This window comes from Phyllostomus discolor, chromosome 4 (assembly GCF_004126475.2).
Source record: "Phyllostomus discolor isolate MPI-MPIP mPhyDis1 chromosome 4, mPhyDis1.pri.v3, whole genome shotgun sequence".
Taxonomy (NCBI): domain Eukaryota; kingdom Metazoa; phylum Chordata; class Mammalia; order Chiroptera; family Phyllostomidae; genus Phyllostomus; species Phyllostomus discolor.
The window spans coordinates 125547848-125562136 of NC_040906.2; positions in this window are offsets into that span (position 1 = coordinate 125547848).

Genomic DNA, 14289 nt, shown 5'->3' on the forward strand with positions numbered 1-14289 from the left:
TAAAATACAGTATAGTAATTAAACTCCTATAGGTAGGATTGGTTTCTGATTGGGTCCAAGCCATATCTCTTTGTCTGGGACAAAATTTCCCCCTTTTGTTGCCATATTTTCTTTTCCTCTGCAGCTGTCCATTGGAACTATAAAAGAGAGTTTTTATTGATTTATTAGGAAGCAAGGAGCATTCACATGTCTGGACAATTTGGCTGTTTAATGCTGCCTGTGTAGCTGCAGCATTGGCTAAATAATTTCTTTTTGCTTCCATGGTAGCAGCTTTAGAAAGCCCTGGAATTTTGATAATCGCCAATTGTTTCAATTTTTGTATGGCATCTAATAATTTCACAATCTACTTTCTACTCTTTATTGACTGTCCTGAAAAAATTAAGAAGTCCTGCTGCTTCAATAATGTTCCCAAGTCACAAGCTACGCCAAATGCATAGTGACTGTCAGTGTGAATACTGGCTATTTGGTCTTTGGCCAACTGATAAGTCCGAGTTAAAAATTAATTAGCCTTGTTGGGAAGGTATTATTCAGGTACATAAGAACACTGTTATGCCCATCATGGATGTTATTGTATATCCAGCTTAGTAACATTTCTGTTTATCTTTCAAAGATCCATCTGTATCCTAAATTAAGTTAGCATTATCAAGGGGTTTCCTATAAATCTTTCCTAGGAACAAGAAAGTAGACAGGTCAATTTAATTCAAATAATACATATAGAGGTTGGGTTATTAATAAAAATTTGGAGTTCGGCTGTGACAATATCCAGTCAAACCCAGGAATCCTCTAAGCTGTTTTTTGTTTTTGGAAGAGAAAACAGGATTCCTTTGTGGCTTTCAGGGTTAATTAGTAGCCCGTTTTTAGATATTAAATAACCCAGTAAATATTTTATCTCAGTAAACAAAATCAGAGCTATTCCTTTGGGAGTCCAGTGATTTCCTGGAGCATAAACTGCATCATTCACATATTGGATTAGAGTGGAATTGATACAGGGTGCCGACAAGAGGGGGGCACCAAATAGGCATTTGGAATGGGGTCCAGAACTCAAGGTGTCCAGGAAATATTAGAAAGACATATAAGATGTCTTTACCCCTTCCCCCACAGGTGTGAGTTGGGAGAAGGGACACATGGATCAGTTTTGTACAGCAACAGCTTTGCAGATAACCTCTGGCATAGTCATTTAACATATCTACAACCTTTAACTGGGTTCACAGATGTGTTGAATAGCTGTGGCCATGCTTTGAGCCAGGGGGATGGAAGTGACTTCTACCCAAGATGTAATGGGGGGGGGCAGGTCCCCCTGGTTATAGCACCTGCATGAGAGCTTGGACAAGATTGGCTCAATGACATGGGGTCACACCTGCCCAGACTCACGATGGCAGCCCAGTGAACTTGGAATAATACAGGAATGCTGACAGGTGTAACTGATTGTAGGACAATTTGGAAATATGGGTACAGAGGAAGGTTGGCATGGGGATTTAAACCCAGACTCAGCAGCCATTGAGGAGAGGTCCACACGGTTTTGCCAGAGTGCAGACTCCCAAGAGAAGGGGGTGGAGGGAAGTACCATGAGGTTTTGGCCAGGGTGGGGACCCCTGAAGCTCTGGTAGAAGAGGACCATGTGGCTTTGGGGTGCTCCCTTTGGCTGAGTGGACTGGGAAGCAGAAGAGACTTTGCCTGGAAGAAGGGTGAAAGAACTCTTGTCAGTAGGCTGTGAGAAGGTGCCACATGGCTTTGGATTAGAGATCCTGCCTGGATGGCGACACAACTGATGGTGCCAGCGGCCTGAATCACAGGTTTGCCTCTTTTCTGGAGTTATGGTACTTCAAATTAGGGCAAGGGAGAAGGAAGCACTGTGGGCATCTATGGGTATCCTAAAAGAGTTTGATATTTTAATGAAGACTTTAGGTCATTACTTTTAGTCTGTATAGCATTAAATAAACATTTCCTTTCCCTTTCACAAGTCTCTGGCATTGGGAGATGTCTTTCCTATAAGGCAGCAGGCATAACAAACCTGGGGGGGGTCCTTTTGGTAATAGTATACCGTACCCCCCTTGGCTCTTTGTTCTATAACAGAATCTCTAGGAAATTTAAAATCATTTAAATTAGCTTTTAGTATCTAAGACGATAGGTGGGTGGGACTTTTCCATATATACCTGTAGCATCACTGTCCAAGTGAACTTGTAATCTTCCCAGGTAAGGGTAAGAGGTATACAAACAGAACATGGTTGTTGTTGTTGTTGTTATTATTATTCTGGCAAAGCTTCCCATATGAGTCTAATTAATTTAAAAACTTTTCTTCTATAAGGAGAGAGAATAAATCCTTGAGGTATTCCAGGACTTATTGGAACAACTCAAAGTCATTTCTTGGTTAAAAAGTCTCTTAAAATTTAAACTTTGGGAAGTTTTGTCAAACAAACTGAACCTAAAGACCATAGCATAAACCCCTTTTGTTTATTTTGGTAAAATAAACACATATTCCATGTTAATAACTTTAAAAGACATCAATCAAACTTAAACCAGATTTAATATTAAATACTTTCTCCAGACCACAGGATTCTACTTAATTTATATAAATATTTAAATGTATTTAGGCCAGTAAAATATTGCACCCAGTAACACCATCCAGAGGCAGAAAAAAACACTACACATAATATACAGATGAACACATATTACATCAAAACCATATATATCAAGGCCATACACATAATCTGAATCACTAATGTTTGTAGAGAAGTCAAGGGCAACTTTAGTTACTTAAGGTTGTCTCAGTTTGGCTCAAATAAACTCACCAAAAATTCTCCATAAATTTGAATGTTTCTTCCATTGACATTAACTTGGTGTAGTTGGCAGGATTCCAAAGAAGCCCACCCAGGACCACCTTGCAGAACTGCACTCACGCTAGGTACCAGCAGGGGCCCATTGTGCCTCACCGGCTCCTCGTTTTGTAAAGGATGAACTTGCGTGAGTTTCAACTGGAATTCCAGACCGCCCTCTTTTAAGAAATGAGGCCCTGATTGTATTTGAGCTGTCTTTTTTAAATCCTTGAGGTAAAACTAAGATTAAGTGTTGACAAAAATCCAGGCTAAAGCAGGACTGGAAGAAAAAAAAGAAGAGAGGCTGATTTTTAAGTTTGGCTTTTCAATTGGAATTGCTTTCTGAGAATATGGGGTGCAGATGCTACAGATCTCAAGATAAAACTAAAATTAACACGGGAAATAGTGTCTGTGAAAAAGTATGTGTCTATCATTTTGCTTTTTATCTAATCCCTGCAGTTTCTATGCTTTGCTTCCTTCCACCTCCGTATTCAATCACCTATGGATTTCTTGTAATCCCCTTCCAGCTCCTATTTTGATTGTAATGTATAAAATAAGGTGCAAACTGCCCTTATCCAGAGGGAGCATTTCTCATTCAGTTGAGATTCTGCTTCCTGCAATTGTCATCAATTGGCATAAACACACTCACCAAAAATTCTCTGCATATTCGAATGTTTATTATTTTGACAGTGAATATACTAAAAACCCACAGAATCATTTACTTTAAAGGAGCAAATTTCATTTTATGTGAATTATATCTTAATAAAGCTGTAATAGAAAAAAGAAAACAAAAAAATGAAGAAAGAAATCAAAACAATTCAAGAAAAAATGCCCACCAAAATTTTCTCTGTCTTTCTAGGCAAGGAAAGCACATGGGTTATGAGAAAAAGAAAATTAGATTATTATCTGAGTTTTAGATACTAATGTTGAAAATTCATACAAAAAAGATAAAGTACCATATTTAAGATATTCAAAAATGTGGTCAAAAATTTTATATTCAGTGAACTTTCCTTCAAGTATGAATGCCAGTGACAAACTGGCCACCATGAAAGAACTTGGGGCATTGCTACTAGGAGCCCCATTAAAAAAGAAATGTACTAGTGAATGAGCTACAGACAACCAGATGTAACCAGACAGACATGGGATGAAAGACATGGAAGTTTGTGGTAAGTATTACATACGTAGCTACTTGTACAATCAGGACCAGGTAAAACTAAAAGTGAGAGATTATACTGTTCATATCCATATGCTTTGACAGTGTAGATATGGTAAGACATTTAAAAAATGGCAGGAGAATGAGGAATGTATGTGTGATATTTTGATTTATACTAAGAAATATATATATTTGGCCTTTGTCCAGGATAACAGCTGTTTCTGGCTAACAGCTTCCAAAATCCTTGGAATTTCCTGTGTTGAGAGGGATAAAGTTACCTTTTGAAAGTGACTTCTGGAAAGAATCTAAAGATGGAGGCTGCTTGGCAGTGGAGCCAACCATGTGACTAGAGATTTGGAACTTTCAGTCCCCTTCCCAGACTTCCTGGGAGCAGAGAGGAGCTAGAGATGGAGTTCGATCACCAGTGAACAATGATTTAATCATCCATGCTTGTGTGATGACGCCTCCAACAAAACCTGAAAGGACTGTATTTGAGACCTTCTGGGTAGGCGAACAGTGGAGGTGCTTGCCGGGAAAGCGGTGCACCCACCGGGGCATGGAAGTCCTGTGCCCTTTTCCCATACGTTGCCATAGGCGTCTCTTCTTTTTGGCTGTTACTGAATTATATTCTTTTATAATAAACTGGTAATCTAGTCAGTAAAATGTCTGAGTTTTGAGTCACTCTAGTAAATTAATCAACTCTAAGCAGGGGGTCATGGGAACCTCTGATTTATGGCCAATTAGTCAGAAGCACAAGTAATAATCTGAGCTTGCAATAGGCATCTCAAGTGTATATGGAGGGGTGGGGGACAGTTTAATAGGATGGAATTTTAACCTGGGGAATCTAATTATATCTCTCTTTTTAGATGGTGTTAGAATTAAGTTGAACTGTAGGACCCCCAGTTGGTATCCAGAAAATTGCTTGGTGGTATGGGAAAATCCCCCCCTCCCCACTTTAGAACTGGAACCAGAACACTTTTAGCTGTTTTTAATAATGGTATTGATTGTAGTGGTTTTATTATTTCAATTGTTTTTAGTAATCATATTGGGTAGTAGTATTATTGGTGCCATTCTGAAACTACTGTGTGTGGAATGTGAAATAAAGTCAGTGAATAAATGAGGAGTGTTTTAATTCTATTAGCCTCTGGATCTCTGAAAACCAGATGCTTAGTGTTGGAGAAAACTACCCTCCAATCTGATTTTTAGTTCAAGTATTAGTAAAAACTCCTAGCTCTCACCACTGAAGATGCCTAGAAATGATGACTAGCCCATTAGCAATGACATTTCTAGGAACTGGATTCTTGTTCCACATACTATATCCCATTAAAAACAAAAACAAAAACAAAACAAAACAAAAAATCTGGCTTCTTTCCCTAATGGCTGATTTACATTCCAGAGTAGGAAATGCCTGAGATGAGCAGGAAAGCTATGGAATACCACTAGTCCTGTTGGAAGAACTCGTTAGCAGACTCGAAGAGATTATAACTGGCCAAGATGAAACAATTTAAGTTTCAATAAAAGTAAAATTGAAATGAATTAAAAACCCATGAGCTTATTATAATATTAGAAAGTAAACTCATTGTGTCAGAATATAAAAGGAACGTAATTTGTCATCCTGAAAACTGAGTAAATAAAAGGAAAGAATGAACATTTATCCTGGCTTCCCTTTGTGAACGGTAGCACTGCTGAATTAAGTAGGAAATGAAGAGAAGCATTTCCTTACAAAACTATTCCAGCTAATAAATGAAAATGAAATGATAGAATAATAGTATTTTGCAACCTACCATAAAGTCATGGATCTAGGAATGGAGCACAAATGCAAATAAAATGATAGAAATTAGTATTTTGTAGCCTGCAATGAATCCACAAATCAGGAATTGAGCCTCAATGACTGTGAATATCAAAAAAGAGGAAAAACTGGACATTGGGCATTATGTGCCTTCTGGTTAAAAATATTGTCTACATTCTGTCAAATGGAGTAAAGCTGATTTTATCAGGCTTCTGCATCCATCTGCCAATTTACAGGCCATAAAGAGGATATAGAATATGTTGAATGATGTCCTGAAGGTACACTCGACACCATCCAGACCACAGGAAAATATAAGACAAACAACTAAGCTATTCAGCAGAAACATTGTAAAAGAATAAATATTCTTATAAAATACACAAGATAAAGAAAAAACTTTAATTTAATCTTCTGTCTAGATTAAAATAGACTTCAAAAACTCAGGGAAAAAAACTTAAGAGAGAAAAAGGCAAGAATATTATCTATCCCTGGCTGGTGTGGCTTAGCGGCCTGTGAACCAAAAGGTTGCTGGTTCAATTCCCAGTCAGAGCACATGCCTGGGCTGAGGACCGGGTCCCTAGCTGGGGGTGTACGAGAGGCAGCTGATCAATGTGCTCTGTCACACACTAATGTTTCTCTCCCTCTATTCCCCTCTCCCTAATAATAAATAAATGAAGTCTTTAAAAAATATCTAGGAGGGAGAGAAGGTGCTGATTAGAGAGTGACTGTCAAGTTCTGTTTTTTGACTTGGGTGGTTATAAAGGTATTCACCTTATAATAATTCAGTAAGCTGAAAAAAAAATAAAATAACACTAAACATATATTTGTAAATCCTAAATATATCATCCATCCATCATCCACAATCCACCCATTCTATCACCCATATAATCACCCATCTATATTCCAACATCACCATAATAATAATAGTTACTATAAAATTAAATAAATTGTTATTAGGTGTCAAGCATTACTCTAAGTTATTAATTTACATGTGTTACATCATTATTTACCATTGTAATTTCCAATTTACAAATGGGAAAACTGAAGCACAAAGATGTCAAGTAACATGACTAAGTTCATATGATTACTAAACATCCCGAGTCAAATGTTCCTTATTGAAAGAAAGACGTCTGGCTAACTCAGGTGGCAAAAGCAGCTTTAAAGGAGGATGTATTTGCACTTTATTCATTAACTGATTCATTCAATCATTTTACAGATTTGTTGGTTAGTATCCGCTCTGTGCCAGGCACTGTGCCTGGGCCCGGGCTGCAGGGGCACATGCAATCATCTCTCTCAGTCTCTCTTGTTGCCTGCAGACTTACAGTGAGACAGAAAGCACCACAGGATGTTAGCCGTGGGATGGGTGTGGTCTTATTGAGGGATGGAGGACTCAGCAGATACTGAAGGATGAAGTACCATTGGCCAGGCCAAGGAGGGTGGAAGTCTTAGAAGAGACACAGGTAGAAAGGCAATAAGGGCATGCTGGAGGGGGACACATTCCAGAAATTGTGAAAAGGGTTCCTGAGTTCCCCTGGTATTTACACTTCAGCTCTTTCCATGCAGTTGCTATTTAAGAACTAGTGATATTAGGAAAGCAAAACCAAGCCAAAGCTAAAACCAAACAATTGCATCCAAAGTGAACCTGGAATGAAAATCTCATCCTTTCTGTCTCTCATTCTACTTGAAGTACAGACTGGACTTAATACATTTAGCAAAGAGTGGGCAGGAGGCTTTGAACCAGCCTGAACGGAAACTAAACTATACCCAGGCTTATGATTCAGCGTGGAGCCTGAGGGCTAGATTAGTGCCAGGGTGAGGGAGTTTATGGTGTCATGTTTTTATTGTATTATTTAAAGTTTCAGAAAAGAGGGGTAACAAGTTTCTACCATAATAGGGCAATAAGCCCTGTGTTGAGGAGAAGAATGGCCTTTCTCAACTAAAAGTTTCTCTCTAACCCATTTTCCTAAAATAAGAACATTAGACTATCCTCAGAACCGAACAACAGTTGGACACAACTATTTCATTACACCTGAGTACATCTGGAGGCTCTGAGCTGTGTTTTATAACTTGCTTATACTCGGAGCAGCTGATTTAGAGTCCTTTCTGACTACACAAAGGCCCACAGGTCCAGGGGCCCAGCTCCTGCTGGCAGAGGCTTGTCCTCTGTTGGGGACACACTGGCCCTGCCTTAGGCTCATCACCCAGTGCTTGACAGGCTCATTTCCTTCTCTCACAGGGACATCTTCTCGGTGCACTGGGTAGAAGTCAGGACGCTGGTTGTACCACCGATGCTCAGAGTGAGTGTGGCCACGCCACTGGCTCTGCTTGGGCTTCAGTTTCCTCATCTATGAAGTAAGGATTCCATCCCCTCCCACCACCAAGTGACATCTCACAACCTTTCTGATATTTATACTCTGAGATTCTCTAATTAATATGTACCCACCAATATGTAGCTAAACAAAAATCATTGAACCCTGGATAATAGGCTCAGGGAACTGTGGCCAGAGCTTTAAAGTTCACTAACACGCACGCAGTTCATTAACCAAACTGTTCAAGTCCTAAGTTATATGACATTATTTTCTAAAGCAATAGTCAAGGGAATTTCCAAACTATAAAGAAAGTGTGTCTTACAGATTCTGTCTCTGTACACAGTCACCTCTGCGGTCAGTCTTACTTTTGCTCTCATACTGCTTGGGCTTGATCGCCTGGGGGCTTTCCCCTTTTCTCCTTTGCCCCGGTGCTACAAATACTTTCTTCACTTCTATAACTTACATGACCATTTGTACTTTAGATTTGGCTACCAAAATTCTTCAGAGTTTGCTTTTTTCTTTTATATATATCTATATATTTTTTACTTTTTTATTTCATTTGTTTATTAATTTTTTATTAAATTTATTGGAGGTGACAGTGGTTAATAAGATTATATAAAATGCATTCCTGTGATAAAGAACAAAAGGGCATTATTTTAAATTCTCTTTTTCTGTTTTAACTTATTGGAATTGATTTTGGAAAAGTGATCTTTCTGAGTCTCTGTTTTCACATTCACTAAATAGAGATACCACGGAACAGCAATTTTCAAACTCTTTCATCTCATGGCACACATTAACCAATAAAATTCTGCAGCACACCAAAAATATATTACATTTCTTGCCAATCTGAAAAGAATTGTTATAGTTTGGATTCATTCACACCCGATAACTAAGGTTGTCTTGGCTGTTGTCTTTTTTTAACTTGATGATCTAGAGGAAAAGAGGTCAGTGCCCCTGACTAAATAGTCAGGTATTGCATGTTTTAAAAATTCTTGCAACACACTGGTGAAAATCTCTGCTATAAAATAATTTATATTTTTAATATGAGGACAAGATGCAATAAAAAGTAAAAAGAGCTGAAATAGTACCCTCTACAATAACAACTAGTTTCCTGTGCCTTCCTTCATATTGCCAAGAACGAGCCCCAATGCGTCAGGAGTAGCTCAGGTGAAGGAGGCGGTTCACCATGTGTATGAGCACTCATGCTCAGGAGAACTGGGTGTTTGAGCTTGTGATTTAGAATACTGTTCTTTTATGCCTTCAGTAACAATAACATACCCGGGTATGTTTGAGAATCATAGTTAGGCTTTCCTTCTTCTCTACTTGAGTTGAATACATATTAATTTTTCTACCTCATACTATGTTTTCTAGGAGTTACTTAGCCCTTCTACCTACACACTGGCCTGCCATGTACATAGTCATTGGGAAAGCTGTGGTGTGCATACAACCGTTATAGGGAGGCTCCCAGGTCACAATTCAACTACACAGAAATAAAACACCAGCTCAAGAGCCTACCTCAATCCACATTTAATTGGCCATGATGGGTATATATGTCCAGCTGGATGAAAGAACTTCCCCAGAAATTTGAGTTTTGACTTTAGAGAATTAATTCCATCTCCTATGTAGGTGCCTGGCTATTAAACCATCTCAGAAGCTTTCAGAGCTACTTTCCACAGTGGGTGTAGGTAAAGGCAGAGCATGTGATTTGCAGTGAGGGTCAAAAGAAGGAAATGTATGAGAGGAAATAGTGGTGTAAGGGACTAGTTTGAAATCCTTCTGGCCTCTCACCCCCTGGTTCCACTGATTCCCAAGGGCCACCTGCCTCAGTGCCTTGTAAGCTCTCCATGCACACTTCCAATGAATGCATTTATTTTCGCTTAAACTAGTCCTAGTTAAATTTTGTTACTTGTAACCAAAAGAAGTTTAACTGACTGATAGTGACATTAAAACTCACAGCCTGCTAATCTGGGTAGCCACTATGGCACCTGGAGACAAGTGACCTCTTTTCAAAGATTTCACTGTGTATATATTTCTAGCAGCATTCTTTACTCCTAAGAAGTATGTCCATGTTCTAGCGATGTTTAGGTACAGGTGCTCCAGTGTACTTTTAGCTTAGCTTAGACCTATTAAGGAGTGTGGCACATTAGGTTCATTAGGGTAAGTTGCAATATTTTGTGGAAACTTCCATTAAAGTGTACCTTAAGAAGGGTTTGGGTTTACAGCAGAGGTCTCTAAATGGGGTTCAAGTATTAATACTATGTTCTTAGGATCCATTTCAGCAACTCTAGAGTGTGACAGTTGTAATGCTTTTATCATGTTAGAAAACTAGGATGTATAGTAGAGAGTTCCACAGTGATAACCGAAAGATCACTCAGATATGCAGAAAGAAACCAGTGTTGTACCACAGTAAAGGCATGAATTCAAGACTAACTTGTCTTAGGTTGAATTATGATTTTGACACTTAGCAAATATGTGACTTTGGACAAGTTACTCAAACTCACTTGTAAAATTGGAACATTTACAGTAGTTACCTTCTGAGATGCTGTGAAGTAGTGTTTGTGAACACTCTTAAGTAGTCTGGCTCAGAGTAATAGTTCAATAAATGTTAGCTATTATTTTTATTACAGCTATATAGACTTAGCCAGGTTTAGAATTTTCTTTTTTTTAAGAGAATAAGAGAGAGGGGAATGGAGAGAGAAAGAGAAGGAGAGAAATATCAATATGAGAGAGAAACATTGATTGCCTGCCTTCTTTACACACCCAAACAGGGACCAAACCTGCAACCCAGGCATGTGCCCTGACTGGGAATCGAACTGGGGATCTTTCGGTTTGTTGGACAACACCCAACCAAGCCAAGCCATCCAGGGATGGTATAAAATTCCTGTGCGGCTCAATTTCTAATTAGAATCAATATCTGGAACTTACATTATTTTTTAAACTGTTTGCAGAAAAAATTACACCAAAGATTTACACCAAAAAATGGCAGAAATAAAAATTAATTTTGTATCTTTAGGAGTTTAAAGTCTGGGACAATAGTCGTGGCTAGTGTGGCTCAGTGGATTGAGTGCCGGCCTGTGAACCAAGGGGTTGCTATTTCAATTCCCAGTCTAGGGCACATGCCTGGGTTGCAGGCCATGTCCTAGGTAGGGGGCACATGAGAGGCAACCACACATTGATGTTTCTCTCCCTCATTTTCTCCCTTCCACTCTCTAAAAACAGATCTTTCTTTTAAAATAAAATCTGGGAAAATAGTTGAAGAAAGAAATAAATAATAAATATCAAAAATAAGTATGTGAAATATATAACACAAGTGCCAATCAATGCTAAAAATAACAGTATATTTTCTATATGTATGAGGAGCTAGCATATTTACCTTATACTACCTGCTAAACCATGTGGATTACTGGTAAAATTGAAAGTGACTGGTATTTCAGAGGATGAATTTCAGCTGAAATTAAAAGAAAGTTCAGGCAAGAATTTAAAGAGATAAACAGATGGGGCTCTTCAGCATAGGAGCAGCATCGTAATAGATCTGAAGTGGGAGGTAAAGATACTGTCTTCCAAGAAATAATGTTGGAACACCTGCCATGTGCTGTGCACTGTATTAGTCACCAAATTTGCAAAGGCGAATAAAAATTCTTACTACTGACAGGAAACTTATACTCTGAAGTGGCAGACTCATGAATAAATGTCACGGGGGACAATTCTTTGCAAATGAGAAACCCACGCATTTTCACATCCCTTGTAAAATGTGTTTACTTGCAGCTCTCTCCTAACTCATGCTGAGACACCAGGCTTCTGGCTCCAGGGAGGGAGGAAGATGATGTTGTTTAGGAAAGAGGCCACTCATTAGTCTTAACTTCCAAAGTTGACTTTCTTGACATTTTTAAGAAGTCAGTAACTCTAAAAGAAATGAGAGAAAACAATTTTCTAAATTAGTTTATCCTCCTTTAGCATATCAAGAGATAAGTGAAAGACTGGATTGATGGGGTAGGCTCTGCTGAAGAGATCTCAGGATATCAGGGGAAGGTGTAGGATGTCAGCTGTTGCCCTTGAAATTGGTGAGAGAAGAAGAAGGAAAGATGTAACGCAGGAGAAGCTGAAGATCCCTGGAAGAATCCTAGCCTTCAGCTTGTTGTCTCAATGAAATGGTCCGTAAATGACTGGGTGCATGTGCAGCAGCAGGAACTCAGGTAGCACTCTGTCTCCCCAAGGTCATGTGCAGAGTTCAGGGGATCCAGAAGTTCACAGATCAACAGGAGGTTCTATTGATCCCAGACAGATAATAAGGCCTATGTTCAGAATTAAAACAAGAATCAACTATTCCAGTCTTCAAGACCAGAGCAAAATAACTGAGATCAGACATTTTTATGGTAGGTACATTGTGTCAGCCCAAACATACTTTAACTGCATGTCTGAGAGTGCTCAGGACCCCATTTTGCAGGGCATTGTATTGCAGTTGAATAAGAAAGTTGGTTGCATTGCTCTGAGCCAGGGTAGGGTTTTTGAGGAAGAAGGCATCTGTTTGCAGCATCTGATACGGGCTTGATGAGAGGGCTTCTTTGTAGATGTAGTGTTCTTTGTTTACATATATTCAAGTTCTTACAAATAAGTAGGAATTACTCAGGTAAAATTAGGGAGATGAGATTGCATTCCAGGCCACAGATACCATATGAGCCTAGTCTCATATGGGTCTAGTAGAAAGAAGGGTATATTGGCAGTGCTGTGAGTGCTTCAAATGGCTGCAGTGCAGAGTTTGAGGATGGTTTTGGTTCCCCCGGGAAACAGACTCTAGGACACAGATGTTGGTATAGGAGGTTATGAGAAGGTTTTGGGGAAGGCAGGGAGAGACTGTGATCTAGATCTCAAGCTGTGTCATAGTAAGTTCTGGAACTGGGATGCCTCTTTAAATTTGTCACAGATTGAAGCAAGGAGATAGTTTTTGTGTTCTCCCCTGACCTTGGATAATTGCTGCCCTGGGGTGACAATACAGTTGCTGTCCCGAGAAGTGAATGCTGCAGACGCGTGGGGGCATCTGGTAGCACATCACAGCTTCCACTACAAGGCATGCATTTGAAAAAAATGAAGTTCGAGAAGCAAGCATAAGCGGGTAATACAGCGTCTTATAAATTGTATTTACAGGCTTGGGCAGTTTAAAAAATAAAACAACAGGGAGCTACTGTAGGGTCTTAAACAAGAAGTTAAATCAATACAATCGTGCTTGTATTTTAAAAAGATCACTCCGGCTGCTGTGTAGAGAATTGATTTGAGAGAGGATACTGGAGCCAGGGAAACCCGTGAGAAAGTTGCTGCTGTGATCAAAGAGTCAGTGAGAGCTTGGCTTTATTAAGTGGTGGTGGGAATAAAGAAGAGGAAACTGATTGAGAAGGGATGGAGAAAGCAGAATTAACGGTATCTGCTTATTAATGGAACATGGCAAGGGGGCCAGAGAAAGACGGTTGACGTCATAGTTTATGGCCTGAGAACCTGAAAAGTGGGAAATTTGGCCAAAGAGAACACTGTGTAGTTTTCATTTCCTAATTCTTCTTTCTGGCACATGGATGACTACACTTTGCAACCCTCTTGTATAGGAGACACCACGTAATTATCTCTGGCTAATGAAATGTAAATGAAAGCAATGTATACTACTTCCAGGATGAAGCAGTAGAACCTCAGTGCCATTCTCTAGTCTTTTTCTTCTTCTTTGGCAAGAAGCAGTGAGGCCATGATGTTGAAATGATGGAGCCACAGAATCAAAACAGCTGAGAACCCCAAATTATGCTCCAGGGAACAGGTGCTTTAGATTGTTGCTCAGTTGTGAGAGAGGAGGACTTTGGGATGGGTATAAACTATATATGTTATGCTTTTGAGATTTGGGGGCTGTATATTCTCATACAATAAGGCTAGAATAGGGCTAGGCTATCCTGACGAATACTGGAACATTGAAAAAATTGTGTGTGTGCAGCTGAGGTTAAAAAAAGAGGGGAGCAGAAAAGAAGAATGTGAACTTAATTTTAGAAATGTTTCATTCAAGATGACTGAGAGATATTTAAGTGAACACGTCCAGTATGCAGTTAAAATGAGGACAAGGAATTTGAGGCAAACTCTAGACTGAGGATACAGACTTTGAAAGGCATCATAGCTAATAAGTAAAGTCATGTGATGAGATTTGTAAACATTCTGATCTAAAATGATCTGAGCATATTATTTTCCTGGTAATGGTCTTTT